Source organism: Hyla sarda, chromosome 9, assembly GCF_029499605.1.
Source record: "Hyla sarda isolate aHylSar1 chromosome 9, aHylSar1.hap1, whole genome shotgun sequence".
NCBI classification, from domain to species: domain Eukaryota; kingdom Metazoa; phylum Chordata; class Amphibia; order Anura; family Hylidae; genus Hyla; species Hyla sarda.
In genome coordinates, this window is record NC_079197.1 from 162,822,624 (window position 1) to 162,846,308 (window position 23,685).

Here is a 23,685-nt window from a genome sequence, read left to right on the forward strand (position 1 = left end):
TCAGGCTTTAAACATAAAGATATAAAACTGTTATTTTTTGTGAAGAATCAACAACAAGTGGGCCACAATCATGAAGTGGAACAAAATTTATTGGATATTTCAAACTTTGTTAACTAATAAAAAAACTGAAAAATTGGGCATGCAAAATTATTCAGCCCCTTTACTTTCAGTGCAGCAAACTCTCTCCAGAAGTTCAGTGAGGATCTCTGAATGATCCAATGTTGACCTAAATGACTAATGATGATAAATAGAATCCACCTGTACGGTGTCCATTTTAGGACAGCATCAGCCGTCAGCCGCACCTCGCTCATCCTTCAGTCAAAACGGCGTTCCGCCTCCTCCCCCAGACAAATCGCTGTCAGTTTTCAGCCGTACCTCCCTCATCCTTCATGCAAAACGGCGTCCCGCCTCCTCCCTCAGACAAACCGCTGTCAGTTTTAAGCCGTACCTCCCTCATCCTTCAGCAAAAACTGCGTCCCGCCTCCTCCGAAACTGCGTCCCGCCTCCTCCCTCCTCCGTCAGGCAAAACCTTTGTCAACCTAAACTCTCTCATGCCTCAGACGAAAATGAAAGTGCTGAGTCAGCACAGCTTTGGCAGACCTGCTTGCACAGACAGTGTGTGATTCCCTGGCAGCAAAGATACTGTGATTGGTTGATGGGAACGTAGGTGTGTGCAGTCCCGCTCCACTGTTTAGACACATTTGCAAACCCTAATCCTCTCATGTACCCAGCTTTCCCCTATCCCTGCAAAACAAACCTGCGCTCTCAGCTTTTCCCCTATTCCTGCAAAACCTACAGTTATGTAGTCATCTGTAGGTTTATCAGGAATTGTTAAAAGCTGAGTACATAACTGTAGGTTTTTCAGGAATCGGGAAAAGCAGAGTACATAGCTGTAGGTTTTTCAGGAATCGGGAAAAAATATGTACTCAGCTTTTCACGATTCCTGAAAAACCTATGTGTCTAAACAGTGGAGCAGGACTGTACACACCTTCGCTCCCATCAACCAATCACAGTGAGCGCAGATTTGTTTTGCAGGAATAGGGGAAAGCTGGGTACATGAGAGGATTAGGGTTTACAAAGAAATGTGTCTAAACAGTGGAGCGGGACTGCACACACCTACGCTCCTATCAACCAATCACAGTATCTTTGCTGGCAGCAGCCAATCACACACTGTCTGTGCTAGCAGGTCTGCCAAAGCTCTGCTGACTCAGCACTTTCATTTTCATCTGAGGTATGACAGACTTAAGGATGACAAAGGTTTTGCCTGACGGATGCCGTTTTGGCTGAAGGATGAGCGAGGTACAGCTTGACGGTTGATGCTGTCCTAAAATGGACACCGTACACCTGTGTGTAATCAAGTCTCCGTATAAATGCACCTGCACTGTGATAGTCTCAGAGGTCCGTTTAAAGCGCAGAGAGCATCATGAAGAACAAGGGACACACCAGGCAGGTCCGAGATACTGTTGTGGAGAAGCTCAAAGCCGGATTTGGATACAAAAAGATTTCCCAAGCTTTAAACATCCCAAGGAGCACTGTGCAAGTGATAATATTGAAATGAAAGGAGTATCAGACCACTGCAAATCTACGAAGATCTGGCCGTCCCTCTAAACTTTCAGCTCATACAAGGAGAAGACTGATCAGAGATGAAGCCAAGAGGCCCATGATTGGATGAACTGCAGAGATCTACAGCTGAGGAGGGAGACTCTGTCCATAGGACAACAATCAGTTGTATTCTGCACAAATTAAGAGTGGCAAGAAGAAAGCCATTTCTTAAAGATATCCATAGACACACCAAACATGTGGAAGAAGGTGCTCTGGTCAGATGATCACCCTGAACACACCATTCCCACTGTCAAACATGGTGGGGGCAGCATCATGGTTGGGGCTTTTCTTCAGCAGGGACAGGGAAGATGGTTAAAATTGATGGGAAGATGGATGGAGCCAAATACAGGACCATTCTGGAAGAAAACCTGATGGAGTCTGCAGAAGACCTGAGACTGGGACGGAGATTTGTCTTCCAACAAGACAATGATCCAAAACATAAAGAAAAATCTACAATGGAATGGTTCACAAATAAACATATCCAGGTGTTAGAATGGACAAGTCAAAGTCCAGACCTGAATCCAATGGAGAATCTGTGGAAAGAACTGAAAACTGCTGTTCACAAATGCTCTCCATCCAACCTCACTGAGCTCCAGCTGTTCACAAACGCTCTCATCCAACCTCACTGAGCTCCAGCTGTTCACAAACACTCTCCATCCAACCTCACTGAGCTCCAGCTGTTCACAAACGCTCTCCATCCAACCTCACTGAGCTCCAGCTGTTCACAAACGCTCTCCATCCAACCTCACTGAGCTCCAGCTGTTCACAAACGCTCTCCATCCAACTTCACTGAGCTCCAGCTGTTCACAAATGCTCTCCATCCAACCTCACTGAGCTCCTGCTGTTCACAAACGCTCTCCATCCAACCTCACTGAGCTCCAGCTGTTCACAAACGCTCTCCACCCAACCTCACTGACCTCCAGCTGTTCACAAACGCTCTCCATCCAACCTCACTGAGCTCCAGCTGTTCACAAACGCTCGCCATCCAACCTCACTGAGCTCCAGCTGTTCACAAACGCTCTCCATCCAACCTCACTGAGCTCCAGCTGTTCACAAACGCTCTCCATCCAACCGCACTGAGCTCCAGCTGTTCACAAACGCTCGCCATCCAACCTCACTGAGCTCCTGCTGTTCACAAACGCTCTCGATCCAACCTCACTGAGCTCCAGCTGTTCACAAACGCTCTCCACCCAACCTCACTGAGCTCCAGCTGTTCACAAACGCTCTCCATCCAACCTCACTGAGCTCCAGCTGTTCACAAACGCTCTCCATCCAACCTCACTGAGCTCCAGCTGTTTTGCAAGGAGAAATGGGCAAAAATTTCAGTCTCTTGATGTGCAAAACTGATAGAGACCTACCCCAAGAGACTTACAGCTGTAATCGCAGCAAAAGGTGGCGCTACAAAGTATTAACTTAAGGGGGCTGAATAATTTTGCACGCCCAATTTATCAGTTTTTTATTTGTTAAAAAAGTTTGAAATATCCAATAAATTTTGTTCCACTTCATGATTGTGTCCCACTTGTTGTTGATTCTTCCCAAAAGTGACAGTTTCATATCTTTATGTTTGAAGCCTGAAATGTGGCAAAAGGTCGAAAAGTTGAAGGGGGCCGAATACTTTCACTATGCACTGTATATATGGTATCCATCACCTGTAATGTTATAATTTTCCTCTGGTGTTGGTTTATCTTCTCAAGAACAAAATGATCAGGCAGTTGACGTTCAACATGCAGAATCTATAGTGGAAAGCCTCCATATACTGTACATTACTGTATATAGTTGGCCGGTCCCATTGAGATTGCTGTGTTTGGCCTAATTTGTATGCCTCATCTTCTCCGTGGTGGCACTGCATGGAAATGATCACTTCCTAAAAGGTTCCCTTGCAGATCACAACTGATCTCTGGGATTCAAGTCATCAAGACAACCTAAGATCAGTTCACTGTCTGAGACTATTTGAACAAAAACAGATTACTTAACGATAACAACCCTTTAAAAACTACCCATGGTCTAATGTTCCTAATAATTATATTTTTTGATCCCCAGATCATCTCGTAGCCTACTGCAGCTACATGCTCAACCCAAACCAGTATATAGTAGACTGGGACATAACACAAGTCAGTTTACTTCACAGACTTGTGGGAAAGTTAGGAATTGGGGGGTTGGGGCTGTTGGCCAGGCCTTGAGTTGAGCTGGGCAAACAAATTAGACAAGATGGCAGAACAACTTTGTGATGTATATGGACACCTCCCAATGTAGAATGTGCATGTTGAATTTCATCTGCCCTATCCTATTTTTTCTTAAGAAGATAAGCAAACACCAGAGGAGTCTGTCAGCGGCTTACCCCACTTTCTCCATTCCAGACACACAATAGGCAAAACTGAGTGTTCATGTGTTTGAGGGGGATCAGAAGAGATAGCATATCTACTGTATGTGTATGGTTAATAAACCAACAAACACTTAGTAGATAGGGGGGAAGAAATAGGGGGGTGACATATAAACCCTCATGCACTATCTCTTTAATTACTGTAGTGACCCCCAAAGTGTAGCAGCATGTACTAAGACTCCCACTGAAACTATACACCCAAAAAGAAAATTGGAGTCATGTCAAATTAATTATAAACTTTATTGAATAAAAAACTCATAAAAACAGGCACATAGGGGGAGATTTATCAAAACCTGTGCAGAGGAAAACATGTCCAGTTGCCCATAGCAACCAATCAGATCACTTCTTTCATTTTTAACAAGGCCTCTGCAAAATGAAATAAACAATCTGATTGGTTGCTATGGGCAACTGGGCAAGTTTTCCTCTGCACAGGTTTTGATAAATCTCCCCCATAATGTGCAAAGGAGGAACATAACAACACATGGGAAAAGCAAAACGCTGCCCCGGAACCTGCGCTGTCACATGAGTTGAAGCTATGGCAAAAATGTGATGACAATATTGCACTAGGGAAGGCAGCTATAGTTAATATTGCACTAACCCCTGTAATTAGATGGCAGTATATACATAAGTCACACTGTAAGGAGGACTGAAGGGGGTGTGCAGGATAAATGCAAGAAGTGCTGGAGTAAACACAAGAAGAATATCAACCCCAAAAAGTGCGGCGTGCAAGTGCAGAATATGAACAGCTCACAGGGTCCAAGGCAGCGTCACCCCAACGCGCGTTTCGGCACGTTCAAGCCTTCGTCCGGGAGTATGTATGTGTACGGTTACCTTAAAGGGAACCAATCATCAGATTTTACCCCATATAATGCTTGGTAAAGCGTTATATAGGGTAAAGTCTTTATTTTCACCATTCCCGGGGGACGCTACCGCCCCCAGGGATGGTGAAGATATGAAGTTATTAACTAGTTACCGCCGCTACCATAAGTAGTCACCTGGGCGGGGCGCTCTTCTCACCAACTCCCGTTCTTCGGCAGGGAGCGACGCCCCCTCCGCTTGATTGATGGGCCGCGTCATCGCTCTGCTCCGTCTGTTCAGTGAGCGGAACAATGACGCGGCCCATCAATCAAGCGGAGGGGGCGTCGCTCCCGGCCGAAGAACGGGAGTAGGTGAGAAGAGCTCCCTGCCCAGGTGACTACTTACGGCAGCGGCGACTTGTTTATAACTTCATATCTTCACCATCCCTGGGGGCAGGAGCGTCCCCCGGGAATGGTGAGGACAACAATTTTACCCTATATAACGCTTTGCCAAGCATTATATAGGGTAAAATCTGATGATTGGTTCCCTTTAAGGTTATCCAGGATTAGAAATCCAGAGGTGATTCCTTCAAAAAACAGCACCACCCCCGTCCTCAGGTTGGGTGTGGTATAACAACTTGGCTCCATTCATTCAATGGAACTAAGCTGCAATACCACACACAACCTGCGGACAGGTGTGATGCTGTTTCTTGAAGAAATCACCTCTGGATTTCTAATCCTGGATAACCCCTTTAATAAGAAAGTTTATACAGTAAAACCATTCTGAGACGACCACTCAAAAGTGCATTAAAAATGGTCTTCTGTGGGGGTGGTTTTCTGAAAGGTCTCCCTGTAAATGAAATTAGACACTAATATAAATGATAAAACTTCTTAATACAGTGATCCCTCAACTTACAATGGCCTCAACATACAATAGTTTGAACATACAATGGTCTTTTCTGGACCATTGTAACTTGAAACCAGACTCAACATACAATGTACAGACAGTCCAGATCTGTGATACCTGTCAATGGCCGGAAGAACCGACCAATCAGAATGGGCATTCACTCGTAAAACCCCTGTATTACTGAAGTGTATGCACTGACTGGTGTCTGGTAGCACCCCCTACAGTACAGGGAGGTATTACATGTTCTGTACTCTTTACCTGTATTACTGAAGTGTATGCACTGACTGGTGTCTGGTAGCACCCCCTACAGTACAGGGAGGTATTACATGTTCTGTACTCTTTACCTGTACCAGGGTTAGCTGCTCCTTTGGACACCAGGTGAGGGCGGCTCCATTTTACATTTTTTGGACACTGTGTACTGTACAGGACCCTGAAGAAGCTTCTGACCTCTATACAGACCAGCATTTCACAACTAGGGTGCCTCCAGCTGTTGCAAAACTACAACTCCCAGCATACCCGGACAGCCAAAGGCTGTCCGGGCATGCTGGGAGTTGTAGTTTTGCAACAGCTGGAGGCTCCCTGCTTGGAAAACACTGACATAGACAGTGATTACAGCTCCCAGCAGATCTTTCTTACTTTTATATGTAAGGATTTGCTTTATCTATATTAGTTATCTAGTTATTTTTCTTTAATAATCACTTTTTCCTATTTTTGGATGACATTTTGGGGCTTCAGAACCAATTACCAGGTTTCCATAGAGTTATGGTCTCAACATGCGATGGTTTCAACATACAATGGTCGTCCTGGAACCAATTAATATTGTAACTTGAGGGACCACTGTTCTTAAAGGGGTACTCCGGTGAAAACCTTTTTTCTTTTAAATCAACTGGTGGAAGAAAGTTAAACATATTTGTAAATTACTTCTATTAACAAATCTTAATCCTTCCAGTACTTATTAGCTGCTGAATGCTACAGAGGAAATTCCTTTCTTTTTGGAACACTGATGACATCACGAGCACAGTCCTCTCTGCTGACATCTCTGTCCATTTTAGCAACCATGCAGAGCAGATATATGCTAAGGGCAGCATGGTGGCTCAGTGGTTAGCACTGCTGCCTTGCAGTGCTGGGGACTTGGGTTCAAATCCCACTAAGGACAACAATAAATAAAGCTTTATTATTATAATAACGTCAGAGAGAACTGTGCTCGTGATGTCATCAGAGAGAATTCCAAAAAGAAAAGAATTTCCTCTGTAGTATTCAGCAGCTAATAAGTACAGGAAGGATTAAGATTTTTTTAAGAGAAGTAATTTACAAATATGTTTAACTTTCTGCCACCAGTTGATTTAAAAGAAAAAGGCTTTCACCGGAGTGCCCCTTTAATAATAAAAGAATAGAATCGTGAACTCTAAACAATACAAAGAACAACCTTTACAGTACAAGAAGGAAGTGGTTTGTATTATATTGTGTCTTACGGAAAAAGGGACTGATGTCATAAGTCTTTGTAATCTATAGATATGTTTTATAGGCTGTTGGAGGTTACAAGGACATTTCCTCATTCTCTGATCCCATATCTATGAGATCTGTATACATTCATAATATTAATAATATAGTCATACTCTCCTTAACGTGTTACCTCAATGGGGAGATTTATCAAAACCTGTGCAGAGGAAAAAAATTGCCCAGTTGCCCATAGCAACCAATGGGATTGCTACTTTCATTTTTCAGAGGTCTCTTTAAAAATGAAAGAGGCGAGCTGATTGGTTGCTATGGGCAACTGGACGTCGACCTGTACATAAAGACACATACATAAAGCTGAAACAACAAAGCAGTAAAGGGCAAAACGAACTTGTAATTATTGCTGAATGAACTAGTTGGTGCAGACTGTAGATTATCATAGTATTATAATTATTATTATTATTATTATTAACCCCTTAAGGACCAAGGACGTACCGTTACGTCCTTGGTCCTGCTCTCCTGATATAACGCGGGACCCGCCTCTAATAGCGTGCAGCGCCGATCGCGGCACCGCACGCTATTAACCCTTTAGCCGCACGCTCAGAACTGAGCCGCGCGGCTAAAAGCAAAAGTGAAAGTTGCCAGCTAGCTCAGTCGGGCTGTTCGGGATAGCCGCGGCTAATCGCGGCATCCCGAACAGCTGACAGGACAGCGGGAGGGCCCCTACCTGCCTCCTCGCTGTCCGATCGAAAAAAAAAACAGTCCTTAAGGGGTTAATATTATTATTCCTTCCCAGGTCCTCTGAATGGAACCATCATGCTTATGCTTTATGCAGTTTTTCTCTTTAACTGATTAATTCACTCTTTATAATGTAAGTTATTGGGATCATTATGAGGAACCCACAAAAACCTCATTGCACATTCCAATTGACTAGTTTGGGAAGTTTTTTTTTTCGTATAAAGTATCCAATAATAGCAGCCAAAATGCTTGTAAAACACCCTAACATGGTATCAAATAACAATATTATTTTCTCCAGGACATTGGGCATAAATGTACACCCCAGTCCCGCTCCTGTTATCAGCAGCCAGGACCCCTGGGTAATGCCGCACATCGCCCATTGGGTGTCTAAAACAGAGAAATAACATTGGTGGTTACCTTAGAGAGCTGATCGGGGCCACCATGACAAAATCGTAAACAATGGGGCTGCTAAGTAAAACCATTATGGCCGCTACTTCCTACATGTTTCGCCACTGCAATGTGGCTTTATCAAGGAAGAACATTAGCAGCATTAGTCTGTTAATGTTTTCCTTGATAAAGCCAGATTGCAGTGGCAAAACATGTAGGAAGTAATGGCTATTAACGTGTTAGTTAGCAGCCCCAGTGTTTACATCTATTTAAAGGAAAACTGTCAGATATTTTCTTCCGCACTATCCATAGGTACTGGCACTGTCGTCAGCGCCGCTTATGAATATTCATCCCCCCTCCCTCCAATTAGGAGCGGTGAAGAGAGGGAAAACTGGAGGGAGGGGGGATGAATAATCATAAGGGGCGCTGACGTCAGTGCCAGTTAACCTGCAGAAGCCCCCCAGTGACAGCAAGATTTACACATAGAATAAAATTACAATTGTGGGCAAACGGCTGGGCGGATCCGGGTATGGTAGGGCTCGTTGGAATCAGCGTCTCCCACATTATCCACCAGTGCCTATGGATAGTGCGGGAGAAAATATCTGACAGTTTTCCTTAAAATTTTGCAGATTTAGTGGGGGTACAGTGGCTGTGCATACTGCAGATGCATGAGCATTACTGGTTACGTACACTATTTAATAATCTCTAAAGGATGTCATGAATTGACACTTGAATAGCATCAGTGATTTTAAACATTATTTTTATCCACATTATGTAATTTTAACAAACAATAAAAGTAATAGTAATAGTGCCCTTTGGGCACATCAGTTGTGTTATGTTACCCATGATAAGCACAGTCCGCCATTATACCTCCTATTGTATTTTTTGTGCTGCCCAATGAATAACTTTGTTATCATCTTATGTGCCCGTCACAATATTGTGAACCAGTTTAAAATGTTGTTTTGTGGAAATTTTGTATTCTGATCTATACCTAAGTCTGTATGTTTATCCACTTTAAAAACTCAGTTTTGTCTTCATATATAGAAAGTAAAATTGAAAATTCAAAATAATATCCACTTTAAATCATTTTTATTAGTTTTTCCGAAAAGCTCTTTTTCTTTATTGAGCGATGACAGAAACTTTTACAGGAAACTGCTGTCAATCTTATTTCCCTACTGACTTCTGTGTATCTATATATCTTTTACTTAGACTTAAGAGTATATCACACATTTATTGTGTCACGTATGGTAGGGAATAGTGCAGGCCAGAGTTCATCCTGAACTTCATAAGACCAGGCGTTGCCACGGCTACACATGATGCTTAGCAACACCCCAGAAAACTTACAAAGAAAACCTACTCATTACATATTGGGTACATTCCAAAAAGGCTCACATAGTATAAACCAAAACTATATTATGACTCTTTGCAACAATCATATTTGTTCTTTTAGTTGAAATTTATATTTTAATGCAATGACAATTATGAATTGTCAGAAGTGTCTACTGATCATTGGTTCATGAATGTTAGAGAGTTATTGGTTGTTCTGGTATGGTTATCCTTAGTGTGTGAATGTTTGATGGTTACAGGTCGTTCGGGTATGGTTATCCAGGACAGTAGGATGTATTAAATATCATATCTAGTAAGGTTCCTGTGTATCACTTCCATATGTGGTCTGGGTAAGGGTTGAGGCATGACTGTCATGCCCATTGCGGTTCCGTTTTCTCTCTGACCAATCAAAACACCATACTTAACTAAAATAAACAACAGTCTGTTCTTTCTATTCCTCAGGGCTCACTCTCTTCCTATCTTACCGGACTGCTTCACCATTTTCTTAGTGCAGCCTGAGTGGGGATTCCATGTCTTTATGAACTTTAATGACCACCCAGGGAGACCAAATTCCTGCAGTTTGCACCATATTATATGCATGGAATATTTTGCGGCCCATACAGTATCCTTACACACCAAATTTAATAAGACCTGGCTCCCCTGGTCCCTTTTCCGAGTCTCTGGAGACCTCAACCTATGGTTGTTTCTTCATTGGTCATCATAAGGCGTATAAGGATTTACTCTCTTCTTTCTTTCTTTCTTTCTTTCTTCTCTACTCTGATTTTTTCTTTTCCCTTACTACCTTTCTTCTTCTGGTTTGTTTTTTTGGGGACTCTTACTAGCACCTTTTTATGCACTAAAGGGGTTGTTACTTGAATTAGTTTCTTAAGTGCCATTTGCATTCTTTTCATCTCTGTTCCTTGTACTTTAGTCTTTATTGCCTGAAATGTTATGCACTGCACTATATTTCCTGTGATTATGCCAGATGTAGTAGTATGTTAAGAACCAGATACAGGCGCAGTACTCCAACAAAAAAGTGATTTAATGTCTCATGTCAGCATTACAACGTTTCAGCTCCTCCTGGAGCCTTTTTCAAGCTTGAAAAAGGCTCCAGGAGGAGCTGAAACGTTGTAATGCTGACATGAGACATTAAATCACTTTTTTGTTGGAGTACTGTGCCTGTATCTGGTTCTTATCTTGGATAGACTCTGATCAAGTCCTTTGGGACGCTGGCACCAATTTTCTGGTTGGACTGGATAAGTAGTGCTGCTTTATTTTGGGATTATATATATATATATATATATATATATATAATGCAAAATCATCTGTAGTTGCAGTATCTTGTAATACCTTTTTTTATGGGACTAACAAGATTTTGTAGAGACAAGCTTTCGGGATTCCTCCCTTTATCAAGTCATAAGCATTTCTGAGATCACAAGGAGAAAACACACGTTCTATTTCACAAAATATACAGGGGGTTAAAACAACATATGTGGAGAATGGACATTAAGTTGGGCCATAAATTGTATAGCTATAGGACGATAGACTACAGATAAGGCTTCATTTTGGCTTCAAATGTCTTTCTTTCCTGGGTGTTCTTGAAGTTTCCCTTCAGGATCTTGATTTTGAGGTCCTGTAGGGAGTGACCTGTTTGGGTGAAATGGTGTCCAACTGGGGTGCAATAGTCCTTTTCTCTATGGTTGTTGATGGACGATCTGTGGAGGTTCATCCTTTTATTGAGTGGCTGACTGGTCTCACCAATGTAACATCCCAGGTCACACTTGGTGCATTGTATCATGTAGACTACATTCTCTGTGTTGCAGAAGTATTTTCCCGTGATGTTGTATGTCTTGTTGTTTGGGAGGCCTCAGAATTTGTGCAGATGTGCCCTCTGTGATCCCACACTATCTTTTTATTAGAAAAAGCTTTTCCCGTATGCAAAGTGCAGGAATAAAATCTCTTATTCAAACTTCTCAAAATAGTTGCCTATGTGACAATATGAAGTACTTTTGGTGGTATGTAGATTTATAAAATCACTATTTGTCTACTCTAGACTGAAAATAATAATAAAAAATCCCACTTACACCACCCACACAGGTACACAACTATCTATCACTGCCATCCTCAAGACAACTTAAAAACTGGGGTGCTTTGGTCGCCCAAACACATAAACTAGAAAATCCCTACAAACTAGGATTTACCACCACATCTATTTGATTTCTACATGTGACTTATAAAAATGGTCTAATCAGGTAATGTGAGTTTTTCCAAAGGCAGAACTTATTAAAGAAATGTTTATTATGAATAAAATAGTCACAGTGCATACAGGAAACGTATAGGACGATAAGCAGATTATTTACACCCAACACAGAAAATAAATAAAAAAAAACAGAATTACGGTATCAGAAAACCTATCTACTCACTTGGATAGTACCGTATACACTCGAGTATAAGCCGACCCGAGTATAAGCCGAGACCCCTAATTTCAACCCAAAATCCCAGGAAAAGTTATTGACTCGAGTATAAGCCTAGGGTGGGAAATACCTCATCCCCCCCTGTCATCATCCAGACCCGTCATTAACATCCTCATAATCATCCCCTTGTCATCATCCCACACATCCCCCCTTCATCATCCCCTTATCATCCCACACATCCCCCCTTCATCATCCCCTTGTCATCATCCCACACATCCCCCTTCATCATCCCCTTGTCATCATCCCACACATCCCCCCTTCATCATCCCCTTATCATCCCTCCTTCATCATCCCCTTATCATCCCACACATCCCCTTATCATCCCACACATCCCCCCTTCATCATCCCCTTATCATCCCGCACATCCCCCCTTCATCATCCCCTTATCATCCCACACCCCCCCTTCATCATCCCCACCCCCCTTCATCATCCTCTTCTCATCATTCGCCCTCAGTGGTCTTCAACCTGCGGACCTCCAGAGGTTTCAAAACTACAACTCCCAGCAAGCCCGGGCAGCCATCGGCTGTCCGGGCTTGCTGGGAGTTGTAGTTTTGAAACCTCCGGAGGTCCGCAGGTTGAAGACCACTGCGGCCTTCAACATCATCCAGCCCCCTCTCACCCCCTTTAGTTCTGAGTACTCACCTCCGCTCGGCGCTGGTCCGGTCCTGCAGGGCTGTCCGGTGGAGAGGTGGTCCGGGCTGCTATCTTCACCGGGGGCGCCTCTTCTCCGCGCTTCCGGCCCGGAATAGAGGCGTTGCCTTGACAATGACGCAGGAGTACGTTGGCAATGAACGCACCTCTGCGTCGTTGTCACGGCAACGTGACTATTCTGAGGCCGGGCCCGAAGCGCTTAGAAGAGGCCTCCCCGGTGAAGATAGCAGCCCGGAACCACTATCCCACCGGACCACCTCCTCTCCGGACAGCCCTGCAGCACCGGACCAGCGCCGAGCGGAGGTGAGTAGTCAGAACTAAAGGGGGTGAGAGGGGGCTGGATGATGTTGAAGGCCGCAGTGGTCTTCAACCTGCGGACCTCCGGAGGTTTCAAAACTACAACTCCCAGCAAGCCCGGACAGCCGATGGCTGCCCGGGCTTGCTGGGAGTTGTAGTTTTGAAACCTCTGGAGGTCCGCAGGTTGAAGACCACTGCGGGTGGGGGAGTTCACTCGAGTATAAGCCGAGGGGGGTGTTTTCAGCACGAAAAATCGTGCTGAAAAACTCGGCTTATACTCGAGTATATACGGTAAGTAATGGTACCCACTAAAAATTAGATTTAGACCCCCCCCCCCATAGATTGGCTTTTGGGCCTAACAGGGTGGGAGAGAAGCAGAGACTGAACAGCCGGTCCCCTCTGATTCCTGATTCATCCACACCGAGGCACACGAAATGGGACATTGCATTAATCTTTCACCCCAGACCAGGCACCCTCATTTTTCTATACTTGGGTTCTCCTTAGACTGCCCTTTCTGGGGATACCAGACATGACCCCTTTAGCATAAGGTTTAACCTGTTAGTACAGTTCAGGTAGGGATCCATACACGTGGGTCATTTGCGTACTCATTTTGAAAGTATTGTGATGGAGAATCCAGCTGTATAAGATAGGGGCCACTGATATGCCCCTAAAAATATATTCTGAACAGTTGTTAGATACGGTATTATTAGAGTGAGCAGCCCCCTTTGAGTCCTTTCATTTGTATATAACATTACCCTGGTGCCTTTTTGTCTGGAAATGGTGTTGAATTGCCTTGTGTAGTTTAGCTGTGTTAGAGGGCACTACAGTGGAATTTTTTTTTTTTTTAAAACAACTTGTACCAGAAAGTTTAATAGATATGTAAATTACTTCTACAGGGTGGGCCATTTATATGGATACACCTTAATAAAATGGGAATGGTTGGTGATATTAACTTCCTGTTTGTGGCACATTAGTATATGTGAGGGGGGAAACTTTTCAAGATGGGTGGTGACCATGGCGGCCATTTTGAAGTCGGCCATTTTGAATCCAACTTTTGTTTTTTCAATAGGAAGAGGGTCATGTGACACATCAAACTTATTGGGAATTTCACAAGAAAAACAATGATGTGCTTGGTTTTAACATAACTTTATTCTTTCATGAGTTATTTACAAGTTTCTGACCACTTATAAAATGTGTTCAATGTGTTTCCCATTGTGTTGAATTGTCAATGCAACCCTCTTCTCCCACTCTTCACACACTGATAGCAACACCGCAGGAGAAATGCTAGCACAGGCTTCCAGTATCCGTATACACTGCTATATACTACTATATACACCACAGGAGAAATGCTAGCACAGGCTTCCAGTATCCGTATACACTGCTATATACTACTATATACACCGCAGGAGAAATGCTAGCACAGGATTCCAGTATCCGTAGTTTCAGGTGCTGCACATCTCGTATCTTCACAGCATAGACAATTGACTTCAGATGACCCCAAATATAAAAGTCTAAGGGGGTCAGATCGGGAGACCTTGGGGGCCATTCAACTGGCCCACGTTGACCAATCCACTTTCCAGGAAACTGTTCATCCTGAGGTATTTCAAGGAGAGGATCCAGAGTTTGTTTGTCTTTTATTCTCTTCCCCCTAACCAACAGGTGCAATTGCTCACAGGACAGCTAAAGGGACCAGCACTAGAGGAAGTCCGCACCTGGCCCATCTCCAAGTAGGCAACTGTTGAGCAGATCTTTGAAGGACTGTACAAGGTATTTTAGTCACATTTTCCGTCAGAGGTACATCTCCGGGTGCATGAAGACGACAGAAGCCAGGTGAGACCTTGAGAGAATATGCCGTAGCTTTGCAGAATGCCCTAGAGACTGACCAAAAATTAAATAGTATAACTGAGTAGGGCAACAAGGTGTTAATGGACAGATTTATTGATGGGGCTCTTAATAAGTGGGACAAAGCCCAACTGAAAATGTTAGCGGTCCAGAATCCCAACATACCATTCCCCGCTTTCAAGAGACTGGCTATACAAGTGATTGAGTCCGGGACTGAGTTAGAGGAGGTCTGTACACCATACAACTGTCCAAGAGCCACTAGGGGCGGTAGCCAGACCAATACCACCACCGTCACCTGTCCCTGCCCCATTGTCATCTACTTTGCCAGTCACCCCAGTCCAAGTTACTACAGATTCAAACCTGTAGTGTATTAAACAGGACATTGCACAACTGACTATGGTTGTCCAGCAGCTCGCCACCTGGCCTTCTCCCCTCTCCCTTGAACAATCCTTGCCTAGAGGAACCCCTTTGCTCCTGCCCCATGTAATTCCAGTTACTATGCTCCTTCACCGGCTAGAAGTCTGGACACTGGACAATGCACTGCTGGGGTTTAAACGAAATTCCCTCTGGGGTCAAGGACCGGCCCCCAGGAAAACAGCCAGCATTCACAACTTCCTAAGTCAGGACTATCATGTTATGTCCCCTCTTGCCCCTATGTAAAGATTATTGTGGAAGCTGTACAGTTGGAGGCATTGATAGATACATGGTCACAAGTGTCTACTAAACCTAAAAATGTTTTCTTTAAGTATTGGGATGCTCATGTATTGTGTGAGCCTGATGATGTGGACCTGAAATTAGTGGCGGATAATGGGCAACCAATACCCAGACATGGATATTGGGAGCCAATCATTCAGTTAGGAGAGCATGTACTTATAGGGCAGGGAGTGATTGTAACTAATGTGTCAGATAAGGGGTCTGCTGAGTTTATACTGGGGATGAACATCATGAAAAACTGTTTTGCTGAGATTCCTTGCATGCCTCTCTCCCATACATGTCCCCTTCAGGCCAGCGGGCTGTGCAGCACCACTTGAAAGTCCTACAAGCAGAACAGAAGTTTGCAAGCAAGGCGAGATCTGCAGAGTACGAGTTCTAGACATCAGTTCGGTGACCTCACAATCCAATACAGAGACCATCATCTGGTGCTGTGCATGTCCTGGAGTAAGGGACACGGACTATCAAGCCCTGCTGGAGCCTATGCAGCTGGAAGATCATCCCCTTGTACGAGCTGCGAGAAGCCTTGTCACAGTTACCAACGGGAGAGTTCCAGTCCGGTTAGTCAATCTGTCGGATGTTGCCGCTATATTGCCTAAATATACCCCAGTCATCCAGCTGTATCTTCTAGAGTCAAAAGACATCTTAACGGAACTCAAGATAGCCCAACAGTGGGCGGCCCAAGTGACTCTGGGATTTGCTGCAAGTTCCCCTGAGCCCTGGTGGGCACAACTCCAAGTGGGAGATGAGACCACTCTGAGAGATCAAGTCAGTGGAGTCATCAATATCGCCGAAAGGTACCACAAGGCTTTCAGTAAACACCCCACAGACTTTGGATGCACGTCCATGATCCAGCACAGGATCCTGACAGGCGACAGCCTACCTATCAAAGAAAAACACTGTCCGGTAGCACCAGGCATGTATCAAACCGTTAAGATGCTGGTTGACATGAAGGATGCTGACGTCCTTTAATAGAGTCAGAGTCCCTGGGCGGCGCCCCTTGTCTTGGTCAAGAAGAAAGATGGGACCATCCGTTTTGGTGTTGACTACAGGAAACTGAATAATTTCACACATAAGGACGCTTATCCCCTTCCAAGAATCGAAGAGTCACTCACAGCCCTCAGGACGGTTGCTTACTTCTCCACCTTGGACTTAACCAGTGGGTATTGGCAAGTGCCTATGGCCGAGGCAGACCAAGAGAAGACAGCCTTTGTGACACCCATGTGACTGTTCGAATTCAAGAGTATGCCATTTGGGCTGTGCAATGCTCCTGCTACATTCCAACATCTGATGGAGCGGTGCCTGGGCCATCTAAACTTTCAAAGTTTCCTGTTGTACCTAGATGATGTAATCGTGTACTCCAAGTCCTAACAGGAGCACCTTAGTCAACTGTCAGACGTCTTCCAAGTCTTGATCAAACATGGGCTGAAGATTAAGCCGTCAGTGAATTTTGCTTAAACCTCAGGTACACTACCTAGGTCATGTTGTCAGCACCGAGGAAGTACAGCTTAATCCTGACAAGGTAGAGATTGTCAAGAACTGGACTACCCTGCGCACGGTGAAAGACGTCAGGAGCTTCCTGGGATTTGCCGGCTAGTACCGTTGCTTCATTCCCCACTTCGCTCAGATTGCAGAACCCCTCACGGCTCTCCTCAGGGGTATGGCGAAGGAGAACTACAGTGGAAGACTACCTGTTGAGTGGGCCAAAGAGCAAGAGACAGCGTTCTGAGCTCTTAAACACCTGTTGAACAGAACCACGCATTCTGGCGTATCCAGACTACAGTCAGCTGTTTTGGTTGTATACTGATGCCAACTTTGAGGGTCTGGGAGCTGTCCTGTCCCAAGTTCAAGAAGGGCAAGAGCGAGTGATAGCCTATGCCAGTCGTAATCTGCGAGGAGCAGAAAAGAACAATGCCAACTACAGCTCCTTCAAGCTGGAACTCCTCATCCTCGTATGGACCGTAACTGAAAAGTTTAAAGACTAATTGGCTGCCACGCCATTCACCATCTACACAGATAATAACCTGTTGGCTCATCTGAATACTGCCAAACTGGGTGCCATCGAGCAGCGTTGGGCCTCAAGATTGGCCAGCTACAACTTCACGATCAAGTACAGAAGCGGCAAGTCAAATGTCAACACACGATGTACTGTCTCAAATGACCCCCGGCAAAGAACCACCTGTCGAGGACAAGTGTGAAGATGTGGAGATGCCCCCATTTTACCAGAGGTTCGAGAGTCAGAATACTGTGACCACCTTTGAAGAGGGTAAACCCATGTCCGAGAAGGTACAGAAAGACTTATACACCTGGTAGACTCTACAAGACAAAAGTCAAGTCATGGGGGATCTGTTGGACTACTTTCTGATGAAAAAGATACCAACCCGTCTATGCCGGGCCCAGTATGACTACGAGTTGAAATGTCTGAGGCGACAGAGGAAGCGACTGTTCATGCACAAGAGACTGTTGTACCGAAACTCTTTGGATCAGATTCTGGTTCCCGAAAGAGACGCAGCAATGGTCCTCAACCATCACACCATGATCAGTCGGGACACTTTGGGGTCCACAAGACCAAGGCTACTGTCAGACGAAGGTTCTATTAGATTGGGATGCGGAGCGACATCAAGAAATGGTGCAGTGAGTGTGCCGTCTGCAACTTCATCAAGAGTGGGCGCAAATATGCAAAAGCACCCCTCCATTCCATCCAGAGTGAAAGGTCTAAGCAGTTGGTCGCGCTAGACCATGTCAAGTTGTCTCCTATCCAGTCCGGGTACACTTATGCTCTCACTATGGTGGATCACTACTCCAAATGGATTGTCGTAGTACCTGTTAAAGACCTCACGGCCAAAACAGCGGCCCAGAAGTTCTACTCCAATTGGGTGCAAACCCTTGGGTGTCCAGAGTCTGTCCTAACGGACCGTGGAACGGCCTTCGAGGCCCAACTCTTTCAGGAGCTGTGTCAGTTCCATGCCTGAAAAAAACTCTAGACTACTGCTTACCACCAATAGGGGAACAGGCTCTGTGAGCGCATCAATCAAGTTTTTATTCACATGCTGCGAGCAGCATCTGTGTCAAGGCACGAAGAGTGGCCCTGATTGTTGCCCGAATTGCTGGAAATTTATAATAACACAGTCCACTGTTCTACTGGATACACCCTGTTCTACTTGATGATGGGTCGACACTGGCAGCTGCCAAAAGACCGGATGTTTGGACTTCAAGCTCCCTTCAACAACTCTCCACAAGCTTCTATGGAGTGGGTCTCTGACCACCAAAGAAGGATCCAGGAAGCAAAAGAGATTGTCAATAAAAAGATGGGCGAGGCTCAGGAAAGGCTACAGCAAGACTACAACCGTCATGCCCCTGCCAAATCCCTCCAGTTAGGGGACAAGGTCTGGCTGCAGAAGTTCCCGAGGACCCACAAACTGGGCTCCATCTGGGAAACAGAGCCCTACACAGTGATGGCCGTACTCTACCCAGAATCAGGTGTGTACGCAATCCAGAAACCAGGGTACAAGCCGCAAGTCGTCCTCCGTAACCGGATAAAGTTATGTTGCAAGGAAGACCTGCCTGAACCTCCGGTGCCTCCTCCACCAGCTGTAAGACCTGCGAGGGAGTACATGTCCCCATGTTCTCTCCCAACCAACCTGCAATCTTCTGTGTCATGCCATCTTAGGGGCCGATGTAACCAACTCTAGTTGCCTCACCAGACAAGTCCTGTCCCCATTGGCACCAGTCTACACCCCCGTTCCCAGGTCTCCAGTATCTCTGCCAGTCAATCCGAGTTCAGAAAGTCCAGAACCAGCTCCAACACTCAAATTTGATATTCAAGAGGCCCCTACACTCCAATCGTACCAAGAAGTGTTCCTGAGTCACAAGAGGTGGTGCTGTGTAGATCCCAACGGTCAACACAGGGTCAGTTACCCACAAGATAAAAAAGAATTAACAACATGTACAGTCTAGTACTACACATAGTCCGTAAGTACACATAAATTCATGTACAAATATCTAATGTACATTAGGGCTGTATCACTCACTATATCACTGTTCATTCAAATGTCTTTGAGTGTCCTATGTATCACATGTCTAATGTAACTTTCTTGTGTCCAGGTGCTCAGGATACTTTGCTGGCCAAAATTGTATTCCTGTACTCACTACGCACGTAACTACAAAATCAAAGGTAACAAGTGTCTAATGTTATCTGAAAATGTCTAGCATAAATATAGCTAAAAAGTGTTCTGGCAGCAATCCAAAGTAGCAGCACACAAAAAATGTGGTAAAAAGGTGTATTTATTCCATTAATCCAGTGCAAAATTCAGGAGAGCAACGTTTCCGCGGCCTCACGCTGCCATTATCAAGCCCCTTGAGAGGCCGCGGAAACGTTGCTCTCCTGAATTTCGCTGGAATAAATACACCTTTTTACCACATTTTTTGTGTGCTGCTACTTTGGATTGCTACTACAAGTGGAGCCCTAACCCAGGCACCCGCATAGCGTGCACCTGCTACAGAATTAATTTGAGGTTGTGCTGCTTTTCTTGGATATATAAAAAGTGTTCTGGGGAGAAGTGTGTCATGCCTAGGGACCCCAGTAGCCAAGGCATTGGGCAGAAAGCCTACGGCAACCCAATTCACCAGTCTTATGTCTTAGTCATATGTCAAAGCACCAAAAAAGGAAAGGAGATATGCTCATAAATGTATAGGGTCCTGTGGTAAACACTCTAAATATGGAACCAAAAAGAAAAGAAACCACTTGAAAACGGACCATGTATAAACTAAAATAAATTTTATTTAGAATAATATAAAGACATATAATAATTACACACACAGCGAGGACAAACAGAAGTGGGAACCAGGGAGCAGGGGGAGATAAAAAGAAGGTAAAAATTATATATATAGTGTCCAGGTGTGCTAAACAATTTAAAGTGCCAACAGCGTGCCAAATAAATAGATAGGACCAATATGTTTAAAAGCGCACACAAAACGGATCACAGAGAAAGCCACATGTAGTAATGGCATAGAACAGTAACACTCCCTCCGCTCCCCAGTTACCCACCAGACCTTCAACGCGTTTCACTCAACGGGGCTTTATCCAGGAGTAAGTTAGAGTGGAGTAAGTTAGAGTCTCATATGAATTGTATCTTTGCCCTCTAAATTGATGTCCTCCTGAGTGCTGGTTATTTTATTCTTTTTTATTATATTATATACACAGCTATACTTGAAGTCCATCTGAATTTTTACCTTGACGCTCTCCAACCCTGATTGGATACCTGCCCTGGTGGAGGAACGCCTTTTTATATATATATTTATACCAACATGGCCCTAGTGGTGTTTACAGTGAATCCTCTACTATATGGGGCTCACACCAGGTGAGTGTTCTCCATATAATTTTATTTTTTTGAGTTTTTATTTTTCAGATTGCAGCGCTCCCTTTTTTTTGTAATCTCTTTTTAATAAAAAAAAATAAAGTCAGGGGGTGGTTTCTCATGATGGGGCAGTGAACTGGGAGGATTATAACATTATCAAGATCATGAGAGATATTCTGCAATTTATTTTTTTCCTCCTTCCCATTAAGAGCCATAACTCTTTTATTTTTCCACCTACAGACTCATATGGGGGCTTGTGTTTTTTTTGCGTGCCCAATTGTACTTTGTAACTGACTGACACAGTCTAACTTGGACTAACTTTATATGGCAAGAAAAAGATGAAAAACAATGCATAATGTAACACAAGAAGAAATGGAATAACACAAAGTCAGGTAGAGCAATGTGGATATAGGTTTTCCTTACCCACCCACACACCTACCCTTATCTTCGCCCTAGCGGCTGTTGGTGCACATAAAAGAGATGGGGCCCTTACAAAGTCTGGCTCTGCAGCATCACTGGAATAGGCTGAACTGTGTGACAGGAAAGAGGGTTTTAGGCTAACCTTCACAATGCCCGTAACCAGGGTAGTCCAGTCGCAGTTTCCCTCACAGATTTCACAGGCCGTCTGGAATCAGTGCTTATCTCTCCAACCCTGCCACTAGGTTTCTCTCAGCTGCTGCTTTCTGTTATAAGCAGATTCTCACAGATTCCCAGCACATCCTTTCTCTTAGCTATCTTTCTTAGCACTGAGGAAAATAAAATCTTTAAAATGACTGCCTTCACACGATCACAAAAACTTACAAATAGCATCACTAGATAGAGATAGATAGATAGCCAATTCAACAAAACAGCAGCACACCGAATAAGATGAAAGCGTGTCAGGCTTTATTCATCAGATGCCACAACGTTTCAACCGCCTCTCGCGGTCTTTGTCAAGCTTGACAAAGACCGCGAGAGGCAGTTGAAAAGTTGTGGCATCTGATGAATAAAGCCTGACACGCTTTCATCTTATTCGGTGTGCTGCTGTTTTGTTGAATTGGCTATCTGTGGGGTGCCCCTGAGCCAGGACCGACCAGCTTGCACCTGTGCACATTTTTGGGAGTGTGGTCCTTTTTTGGATATATTAAATAGATAGATATGAGATAGATAGATATGAGATAGATAGATATATAGTTAGATATGAGATAGATATGAGATAGATAGATATATAGTTAGATATGAGATAGATATGAGATAGATATGAGATAGATATGAGATAGATAGATATGAGATAGATATGAGATAGATAGATAGATAGATATGAGATAGATAGATATGAGATAGATAGATAGATAAATAGATAGATAGATATTAGAGATAGATAGATAGATAGATAGATAGATAGATAAATAGATAGACAGACTTTTTGAACAGTTTTTCTTGGTAAATTTTCTAATTACTGCATAGTTATCCCAAAGCTTTATTAAAAGGCAATAAAAACAAAAATAACTATGACTTGATGAATTAACCCCTTAAGGACACAGCCATTGTATTTTTGTGTTTTTTTTCCTCTTCACCTTCTAAAAATCTATTTCATGTTTCCATCCACAGACCCATATGAGGGCTTGTTTTTTGCATGACCAATTTTACTTTATGATGACATCATTCATTTTACCATAAAATTTACGGCGAACCCAAAAAATAATGTGTGTGAGGAAATTGAAAAGAAAACTGAAATTTTGCTAATTTTGAAAGGTTTTGTTTTCACGCTGTACACGTTACGGTAAAAATGACATGTGTTCTTTATTCTGCATAGCACTGACCAGAGGAGAAGATTGCAGCAGATGGGCAGAAGCAAGTAAGTAAAGCTTCGGTGGCCATCTTGATTCTTCAGACTCAAAGTATCCATCAGGCACTTGAAGAAGCTACTTTATATAACAGCAAAGGATTCTGGGATTTAAAGACAGAATATATCAAGATGATGTTTATATATCTGCCATAAATATAAGTATACTTTATAATATCTTCAATAAAGACACATCTGGCTTCGCTTAGTGATGTTGTAGATCAGTGATTCCCAACCGCGGTGCCGCGGCACACGTGTGTGCCGTTCAGCACTGCCCGTGGTGCCCCGGGATTTTGCCTTGATTTTTTATTATCTTTTTTTTTTTAAATGTCCCGCCCCGGCCTGACGGCACAGGGGGGAAGGGAAGTCTGCGTGCGCAGTGCGCGCACAGCGTCCCCCTGCATCCCCTGCGTCTCCCGCGTCCCCCCCTCCTTCCCCCTCTGTTCCCTGTGTCCCCCGCGTCCCCCTCCTTCACCCTGCGTCTCCCTCCGTCCCCCTCTCCCTTTTGGCGCAGTGAGCCGAAAATGGGTCCCTGGGGCGGAACGAGCTGCACCTGCGCTGGACTCCCGTGCCTGCTGTGGAACTGCAAGCTGCGCGGGCCGGCTTGCTTAAGATACCGTAGCCTTTCCACCCCTCTGTTCACCTTCTCAACCCTGTCTAAACCCCCCAACGTCACCCAGGTCCACCCTCTACCCCCCCCCCCCCCCGTCACTCATGTCCACCCCCCCCCGTCAGCCATGTCCGCCTTGTCCACCTCACTGTCCATCTCTATCACCCATGTCCACCCCCCCCTGTCACCCATGTCCACCCCCCCCGTCACCCATGTCCACCCCCCCCCCGTCACCCATGTCCACCCCCCCCCGTCACCCATGTCCACCCCCCCGTCACCCATGTCCACCTCCCCCGTCACCCATGTCCACCCCCCCCCCCCGTCAC

The 23,685-nt window shown here is 44.5% G+C and overlaps 1 protein-coding gene and 1 long non-coding RNA gene across 2 annotated transcripts in view; one reads left to right on the plus strand and one right to left on the minus strand.

Annotated features, from left to right (window-relative positions):
• Window positions 1-22,946, minus strand: part of LOC130291690 (uncharacterized) — a 111,353-nt gene extending 88,407 nt beyond the window's left edge. Inside the window, exon 1 of the mRNA XM_056540802.1 lies at window positions 22,727-22,946. The gene's annotated coding sequence lies outside the window, so the exon portion shown is untranslated. The remainder of the gene's footprint in view (window positions 1-22,726) is intronic.
• Window positions 14,309-22,838, plus strand: LOC130291696 (uncharacterized). The gene is made up of 4 exons (XR_008848004.1): window positions 14,309-14,844; window positions 19,672-19,741; window positions 20,771-20,927; window positions 22,720-22,838. It is a non-coding gene; the product is annotated as an uncharacterized LOC130291696 (long non-coding RNA).
• Window positions 22,947-23,685: the final 739 nt, after the last annotated feature.